Source organism: Sinocyclocheilus anshuiensis, unplaced genomic scaffold (genome assembly GCF_001515605.1).
Source record: "Sinocyclocheilus anshuiensis isolate Anshui unplaced genomic scaffold, SAMN03320099.WGS_v1.1 scaffold418, whole genome shotgun sequence".
Classification (NCBI taxonomy): domain Eukaryota; kingdom Metazoa; phylum Chordata; class Actinopteri; order Cypriniformes; family Cyprinidae; genus Sinocyclocheilus; species Sinocyclocheilus anshuiensis.
Window position 1 is genome coordinate 341,954 of NW_015544131.1, and position 10,227 is coordinate 352,180.

The following is a 10,227-nucleotide window of genomic DNA, read 5'->3' on the forward strand; positions in this document are numbered from 1 at the left end:
TATATACATCTTCATCATGACTAGATAGATGCGGTGAGTTTGTCTTTACTATACACGTTAGATGTGATCCACCTCATAGTAACAATCCTGTCAGATCGTCCATCCTTTGAGTATAACTTGTAACGTTACAGGTCGGCCGATCTTGTTTCGTGGTTAAAGTTAACCTTTTCGACATTTTTCCGTGTTGTCCTTGCTCAGCAAAAGCGTGGACGCAATGTTGTCTGGGGGTTTGGCAAAAGGAGAGTGGGACGGTGGGCGGTGCTCGGGGTGGTGACTGAAGGTGGTGACTGTGTAGTTCTGACGTCAACTTTTTACGGAAGTCACAACGGTTCGTGAAAAATAGCTAGAACTTTAAGCAGGCTGTGTGAATTTTACTGTGGACTGACTGTTTTGAAACTTATATGGTAGTTAAATAGCCCCTAGACCTCAGTAATCGTGAAAAAAGCCAGGAAATCTGTTTTGACAATATGGGACCTTTTAAGTATGACGTCTTGTCGCAATTTTGCTCGGGACAAAAACTCTGCCAGTGTGACTTGGAGGTAAGCTTTTGCCCATTTGTAATATTTCCACTAGGACCTCTTGTGTACACATCAATTAGCCCTCACCCAATAAGCAATAAGACAAGAAGTAGATAAGGCTACTTAATAAGTAGGTAAGCCTTTGACTTGTATTTTTATTTTATTTTTTATTTACATTTTTTTTCTTTGTAGTGCTGTCATGCAAGATATGTCCACAAATGTTTTAGGCAAACTTGATGATCCAGAAATATGATTTCTGAAGTATTTTGTATGCATGTCCTGCTGTGTCATATTTTCTAACCTTAAAGGCCTTTCCACACTGAGCACGAAAAAGCGAAACGAATATCAGACGTGATGACGTGCTGGAATAAAACAATAGATCTCTATGGATGCTTCCACGTAGACCGCGAACATTTGTGCACTGAAAATGCGAATGTTTTTTTTTTAGAACCAGTCTGACGAATCTTTTTAGTTTCGCAAAGAAAAAATCACGGGCCGTCCAATAAGATTTGAGCTAGGATCACGTGACCGGAGCAGCTGCTGTTGCACAAAAGGGTGAGAGTGGTGGCGCTGTTTCGAAAACCAGTGTAAACAAAAATCGAAGAAGAGTATCCCGGATAAGAGAAGAGAGTGGATGCTGAGTTCTTGTTATCGTTGGTATTTTAATATAAATGTGTTAGGATAAATGTGTTGGGATTTGCACGGACGGGGCCCGTTCAATGACTGGGAGGATTAGCGGTCTCGTCACTCGTGTCCAGAATTTAGCCCCTTTAGCCAAGTGGACCCACTGTATGATTCACTGCGAATCTCTCGCATCAAAGAAAATGCCTGAGTTTCTTGAGACAGTTTTAAAGCAGGCAGTGCAAATTGTCAATTTCATTAAAGCACGGCCATTAAATGCACGCTTGTTTTCCTTGTTTTGTCAGGAAATGGGAGTCGAACATGAGCAGCTCCTTTTTCACACTGAGGTTCGCTGGCTTTCCGGAGGTCGTGTTTTACATCGCCTCTACGAATTGCATTCAGAGGTGAAGACATTTCTTGTTAATGTGAAGTCTGACCTTGCGCGGTACCTGGATGACCCCCTGTGGTTAGCGCAGTTGTCATACCTTGTAGACATTTTCGACAGGTTGAATTCGCTGAACACACCGATGCAAGGGAGAGATGCCAACATCTTGCTCCTTTCAGACAAAGTCCAAGTGCATTCGTTGCCAAACTGGATCTTTGGCGTGATCGGCTGATTAATAAAAATGTTGACATGTTTCCCAACTTCACTGGCTGTGTGCAAGAGACAGGGATAAATATATCTCCTTTGATCAATACAGTCGCTCAACATGTTGAGGGACTACAACAACAATTCGGCCGTTATTTTCAGGATTTCAGTTCATTTGCTTGGGTCAGAGATCCCTTCAGTTGCACAGGAAAAAACCTTCCAGTTGACATGGGGGAGCAGTTAGTCGAATTAAAGAGCAACACCAGACTGCGACACCTCCACAGCTCTTCCTCTCTGCCGTTATTTTGGTTGAGCTTGATGCTTGAATATCCTCAGTTATCTGATGCCGCCGTAAAATTAATTTTCCATTCGCCTCAACTTATCTGTGCGAGGCCGGGCGACACCTCCACAGCTCTTCCTCTCTGCCGTTATTTTGGTTGAGCTTGATGCCTGAATATCCTCAGTTATCTGATGCCGCCGTAAAATTAATTTTCCATTCGCCTCAACTTATCTGTGCGAGGCCGGGTTTTCAAAATTGACGGCTTTGAAAACAAAGTACCGAAATCGGCTCCAGGTGGAAGATGACCCGAGGCTTGCGCTGTCCAACATTGAACCGCGAATTGCGCTTCTTTGTAAAAAGAAGCAAGCGCAGGTGACCCACTGATTGATTTAACGATGCCATGGCTGAGACACAGACGCGCTCTGCGTCCCAATTCGTATAATATCTACCCTAAATAGTACTGAATATTATTTAGGGCTGATAGTATGTGAATGCTTGTAGAATGCAATGAACGAATGAAATGCAACATGTTTTACATGTAAAATATTACTTACACGTTATTTAGCATTTACACGTTACAACCTAGGCTACTTTAATTTCTCTTGTTCAAAGTAGTTACAATTTTCAGAAACATTCTTGATCATTTTTGGCCATGTTCCATAACTATCTAGCTATCTGTCCTTTTTATAAAGCTCATAAACGGGGGACTTTAGTTCCAAAAGGTTGAGAACCACTGGTGTAGAGCTATGAAGTAATTGGTGGAAGAAATATTGAGTTACTTTAGTAAAGTACTTTCAGTAACTACTAATAATGCATTAAGGAAAATGTGCATGCATTTAAAACCTTAAGTAGAAGTATTATCTTGCATACTGTTATAGTGCTGGGCGGTATGACCAAAAAATGTTATCACAGTATTTTAAAAAAATTATACCGGTTTCACGGTACATGACGGTATTTTTTTCATGCATGACTGGGTGTTAACCATATTTTCTACTGAAAGAAAATATATTGGAGCGCTACTTGCTGAAAGGACCTCCGTTTAATAGTCCCAGAAGGTGCTCTTTGGTAGGGTTCAAAATTATATCTATAGAAACTACGGATCCAAGGCACTTCTTCCAGTTCCAAAATGTTAAAAAGCCTTTATTCAAACATGGCTCACTCTAGAAACATTAAAAATGACTAGAACACTGCACACTGATGCATTTCGGCCATCCAGCCTTCCTCAGAGTGTGTAAATTACAAAATTAGTCACAGGTGTAGATATAATCAGTTGCTCAATAGAAATGGGAGAACCAAAATACTCATTACAGGGGGGACCAATAGCATCATTAACAATTTCGAAGTATAATCACATGTACAAAAAAATACAAAATTATATATATATATATATCTTGATAATAATAATAATGATCGTACTGATAATCATTTCACAAATATGGAGTTAAATCTAATTCCTCATTCAAACCAGGAAAAATGGTGGCTTTTAGCTGAAAAATCCAAAAGGCTTCCCTTTGTAGAAGTCTTTGTAATCTATCACCCTTTCTAATCGATCCAGTTACAATTTCCAAACCAATAATTCTTAAAGTAGACGGATTTGAGTCATGTGTAGATGCATAATGTACTGCCATGGGGTAATCTTTGTTTCTTGTACGAATTGCATTCCGGTATTCGGTATGAACCGGTATACCGCCCAGCACTATACTGTAATGTACTGTATGTATCAAGGTATGAAGAGTAAAACTAAAGGTATATGATATGATGGTCTGGCATTAATATTACTGCTGCACTACTGTGTATGTTGCATTTTACTTCTGAATATGTTCAAGGTTGTTACATTTAAAATACCTTATATAAAATACATTATATTATGCTGGGCAGTTAAATGTACAACAGTGCATCATATTGTAAGAGACCATGTTTTGTAGTGTTACTGTCCTGTGAGGAAAAGCAAAAACTCAGTACTCCTCATTTGTATGCGAATACTTAAGGAATGCATTTCGTTACACTCCACCACTTTGTTACTTTGCAAATGAACAAAGTTTATTGCTAGAATATTAACAAATAGTTGCTAACTACAGCTGTGTCTGAAGGACTCGGACCGGTCTAGCCTATGGAGGACTGTTCTTGTTGCCGTTGACGAGCAGCAGTAACGTTTGTAAGTGGACTTTTTATGTTCAGCTGCATAAAACTAAACAGGGTTGGAAACCTGATTAAATATGTTCATCATGGTCAATTTAAGTACATAATAATGAATAACAGAATAAACTACATAAAATCGCATTTTGGTAAAATATAGGTAAACATTTAATTGCTTATATATATTTATATCATTACAATATCCTAAGTCAAAACCCAATTCTTATATTTAAAGTGTAATTCGGTCATTAAAAGTAAAAAAACTAACAATTCAGGCTCCATTTTCAATTTCATTAAATAAACCCCTTGTCCAAATACCCACACTTGCGGTCTTGGCCACTTGAGAACGCGTACGCGCGACAGGAAGTAAGTGTGCAATACTGTCCCAGGTCGTAAAAACGCCAAAGCACAGTGCACTTAACGCACACTAAATCCACACTATCTCAAATACTGCTCCGGATTGGTATTCGAGGCTTTGTGTATCCCATCATGCATCATGTTCTGGAAATAAATCGTGGAGGCTTAGGCTGCATCCGAAATGGCATACTCAATGAGTAGGTACTTAATTTCAATAAGTACTTACTTAACGAGCGCTAAAAGAGTACGTACTCTACAGCCAAATCCAGGGCTTAAAGTTCTCCGGCACCGTGCCGGATCTCCGGTTTGCGGCGTTTGACTAGATAGTCGTCCTACATTTAAAAACACTTGTTGATATCACGTTCGAGTTCATGAGTTCGCCTACCAATGTATGAGAGGAACACAACTTTCACTCTCAACCAAACTAACATTACTAGCCAATCAAACAAATTTACCGGGATTTTTGAAAAGGTCCTGTTCACACATGATCTCTTAACGGTAATTTACCAGTAAAGACTGTATGTGTGAAAGGGGCTAAACTCATCCTCTGCATAGGCGGTGAGTTTGGGTTGCTTAACGTTCATCTGGGAAAACTCACTTGATTTGTAATATAAATCATTTAAACCTATGCCAACACAGGAGAATCCATCTACATTTATAAATATGCGATTTATTGTACATTGCGATTTCAAAATAAAAGTTTCTGACTTTGCATGTAGCCAAATATTGAAATTAAATGGATTTATACATTGAATCACATGAAACCTCACCAGGCTTATTTGTTATAAACATAGGCATATTACATTGTGTTTAACAGTGTTGTTCAATAAAACCATGTACTTGGTTTTGATACTTTATTTGAGGCCAATTATTATTGCCTCATCATTACTTTATATATAAATATAGTCTATTAATATCTATTCATAAATATATAGTCTATTAATATCTATTAATAAATATTAGAGCCTGTTTTTCCACTTAGTTAATAGTAATAATAATGCATTACATTTATATAGCGCTTTTCTGCTTTTTCTAAGCGCTTTACATTGTCAGGGGGTATCTCCTCGTCCACCACCAGTGTGCAGCATCCACCTGGATGATGCGACGGCAGCCATAATGCGCCAGAACGCCCACCACACACCAGCTTATTGGTGGAGAGGACACAGAGTGATGAAGCCAATCAGTAGATATGGGGATGGTTAGGATGCCATGATAGTCAGAGGCCAATGGGCAAATTTTGGCCAGGATGCCAAGGTCACACCTCTACTCTTTTCAAAAGACATCCTGGGATTTTTAATGACCACAGAGAGTCAGGACCTCGGTTTAACGTCTCATCTGAAGGACGGTGCTTTTTGACAGTATAGTGTCCCCGTCACTATACTGAGGCGTTAGGACCCACACAGACCACAGGGTGAGCACCCCCTGCTGGCCTCACTAACACCTCTTCCAGCAGCAGCCTAGTTTTTCCCAGGAGGTCTCCCATCTAGGTACTGACCAGGCTCAACCCTGCTTAGCTTCAGCAGGCAACCAGTCTTGGGCTACAGGGTGATATGGCTGCTGGGTACTTAGTTCTATTTGTATTACTAAAAAATATCAGATTACTTGTCAAAATAATCAGTAGATTACTTGATTAGCAAAATAATCATTAGTTAAGCACTCTTTGTGCTGATTTGTGCCGCAAAAACGAACGTTTGTGCTGGTTTGGTGTAAGAGATATTAAACTTTACTTTTTTGGTGGTGTGACGTCACTCTCCACCCCATGTCGCTCAAATCTCTCCAAACCGGTGCTGTTCACTTGTGCTCGGTTTGTGCCGTAAAAACAAACACTGTAACTATTTCTCTTCTTTATATATAACAAGAATATGTTCGGGGGCTGTGACGTCACTCTCCACCCCACCTCGTCCAAATCGCACAAAACCGGCGGTGTTCGTTTGTGCTCGATTTGTGCTGTTTTGTGCCGTTAAAACGAACATTGTATCTATTTCCCCTCCTTAGAAATAACTAATAGAATTCAGGGCAGTGACGTCACTTTCCACCCCAAGTCGCTCAAATCTCTCCAAACCGGTGCCGTTCGTTTGTGCTCGATTTGTGCTCATTTGTGCCATTAAAACAAACCTGGTATCTCCGAGCCCTTCTTAAATATAATGGGGAAAAAAACTTGTTAGGGACTGTTACGTAACTCTCCACCCCATATCGTCTAAATCGCTCAAAAAAAAAGATGGCATTCGTTTGTGCTCGTTTGTGCCACTAAAATAAACATTTTTATCTAATTTCCTTCCTTAGAAATAGCAAATACAATACTGGGCAGTGACGTCACTCTACACCCCATGTCATCCAAATCGCCTCAAGCCGGTGCCATTTGTTGTTTGTGCTCAGTTTGTGCTGTTTTGTGCCGCAGAAAGAAGCACAATAACTTGTTCACTTCTTGAGATATTATAAAATCTCTGGAGGAGAAGTGACGTCACGCAAGCCGTTCTCCATCCATCTCGTCTACATACCTGTCACGCTCTTTTGTGCTCGCGCGGTGCTGGTTTCTGTCATTGGGCAAAGATCGTCTAGCGACTTAATCAAGCTCAAAATCAAATAAAGGTGGTCAGTATTTGTTGACGTTTATCACATTTATTCACATTGTGCGTCACGTTTGAACTTTTGCGACTATAACGCCCTTCGTTTGTTTGTGTTGAGGTTTATCGTTGAAACGAATAGCTATTTAATCTCCTTTATCATTATTCACCGTTCTTTCTTTCTTTCTTAGTCTAACATTAACTGACGGATTAGCCTAGTTTAGGTTACTGCGTTAACATCTGTTTGCTCGATTTATAGCCTATGAAGCATGATTAAAGTGTTGCCAGGTAGGTTTGTTTGAAATGTTGCGCCTATTGCTTTACACACAATGCAAATGATAAAATAATCGAAGCATAAACATTCTGCAAGATACAACGACAGCTATATTTTTAAAGCAAGCAAGCAAGGACAGGTGAGGTGTGTTTCTTTTTGTTCAAAATATAATTCCCTAAATACTGACGCTGCAAACACTGCATTTTTCACTAAACTTAGTGATCACCCTTGAATTGTCACGGTGGTGTTTTCATTGTGAGTAATAGCTTTCAAGTAACACATAAAAGCATAAAGAATGTCCAGTTTGCTGTCTGTGCTGGATATATGCATCTGTGTAAACATTTAAATGTAAAAATAGATTTTTGATCTTTATCTAGTTTAGTCTTGAAAATCTAAATGGTGCAGCAATAGGTCCTTCACATGCAGTCTGTTAGAAATGGCATAATTTATTGCGTGGGATAAGCTAATTGGCCTCTGCTGATTCTGCAGCCAATGAACTGTTTCCTGCAGCGCTGTTCCTCTTTAGTCATTCAAACGCATCTACTGTAAATATGAATATTGAAATTATTTAGTGGAAAATAGGTTGTGTCCACTTTTGTAAACTAAAGGCAAACATCACTTTATTATTGAAATCTATACTTAAGCAGCTTCACAAGTGCTGCTGAACTGAACATCAGCATGGCTGTAATTTGGTCATAGCCAGCCAGTTCATATTTCAACTGTAAACATCAATAATTCTAATGTTTTAAAGGGGTCATATGATGCTGCTAAAAAGAACATTATTTTGTGTATTTGGTGTAATGAAATGTGTTTATGCAGTTTAAAGTAAAAAAACACATTATTTTCCACATACTGTGCATTATTGTTTATCCTCTATGCCACGCCTTTTTGAAACGCGTCGATTTTTACAAAGCTCATCGGTCTGAAAAAGCGAGGTGTGCTGTGATTGGCCAGCTATCCAATGCGTTGTGATTGGCCGAATACCTCAAGCGTGAGACGGAAATGTTACGCCCCTCACCATACTGTTGATGACGTGTCCCGGCTGGAGCGACGAGACAAAAACATTAAAACCCATTACAAACGAGGCATTTGTTGCATCCAGTGGGGACATAATTACTGATTATAATGACTTATACTGTCTTTTTACGCGTTGCGTTGCATTGCATCGCGCCGCGTAAACATAAAACTCTGTCTGCATTTGTGATCAGAGAAATGACAAACAAGTAGATATGTGGGGGCGTGTTAGAACGAGCCGTTTTAGGTAGGTGTGGCTGACTCTGAACTTTTATAAAGAATATCTCTTTGGATTTGAGACTTTAGTCTTTGCAACTTTACAGATCTTCTTTATGCACCAAGAGCTTGTAACACTCCAAAGAGAAAGGAAAAATTGAAATCGCATCATATGACCCCTTTAATGAACAGCGCAGACAGTGAGTATCCATGGAGACTGAGGTTGAGTTTTACTCACCACAGTGCACTGAAAAAAAAAAAAAAGAAACATCTAAATTAAATAGTTTTATTCAAGTCATAAAAATTATTTAGCATCACTGTATCAACCTAAATACATTAATTTATACAAATAAATTATATTTTTATATATTTTAATACACCATCCTGAAACGTGGAGCATGGACACGTCTTGTACGAGGAGATATGGAAAAATATCAAAACCTCATGCACTCTTAGATTCAGGAAAGCAAAAATGTTCCCAAATGTTGCATCTCACTACATCGACATAATTGGGCACTGCACAGAATGTGATGCACAACTGTCTATAACAGCTGAGATGCCAGCAGCTAACGAACCAGTTGTGCTTAAATGTACAATCCACAATGTTGATGACAGTCTCCATACTGGCAAAGCAAAACGCAAGTTATCGGGTGATCTGAGAACACGTGTATCTAAAGAGCTCTGGGAAGGTCGAAAACAAGCACATGTATGGCGAGCAGCTGAGGCTTACAGAATAATGGATGTTGGTGATCCAGAGCCTAGCCACCTACCAAATCTGGCAACATTAAGAAAAGCCAAACAAGAGATGGGTGACAAAGAGCTTGGCGACAAAGACCCAATCATGTCATTGCATCTACTAAAATACAGTGTAGCCCACAATGGAAGCATTCATGACATAGGTCTTGATAGGTTTTTTTGCCATTACTGGGCCCCATCCCAGATGCAAGTTTATCAATTGAAATCCAAGTACTCTGGTTCCATTGTGAGTTTTGATGCAACAGGTTCAATTGTGAAAAGATTGAGAAGACCCTGTGGCAATTCTGGGCATGTCTTCCTATATCAAGGAGTTTTGTGTTCACAGGGAGATCATATTCCAGTAGTGCAAATGCTAACGGAGAGCCACACCATCAATTCTATTGCCAACTGGCTCAAAGAATGGCAACGTGCAGGTGCTGCTGCGCCAAAAGAAGCAGTCTGTGATTTCTCCTTGGCTTTACTTGGAGCATTGGTTAAGGCCTTCACTCCTTACCCAGACCTGAAAACCTACATCAATCAGTGCTTTGGAGTGCTGACGAAGAAGTCTGAAGACCCACAGCTTCCACCTTGCTTCATCAGAGTAGATGTGGCACACTGCATTAAGCTCATCAGCCGATGGGAATGCTTAAGACAAAAAGGAAACAGAGTTAGAGAGTTCAATCTACGAGCTATGGCACAACTTTTACAATCTGATTCACTGGAAGAAGCAAGGGAGCTGATTCATTCAATTTCAGTTGTTGCCTTCAGCGAATCAGAAGGAAATGATGACAAAGGTTTACCTGTTGTCTCAGAAACTTGCAAAGCTCAACTGAAGAGACGATTTGCAGAGGGAGTCCTGCCATGTGTCACCGAAGATGACCATTCAACAGAGGTAACTGGAGTCGAGGAGGCACTGCACACAG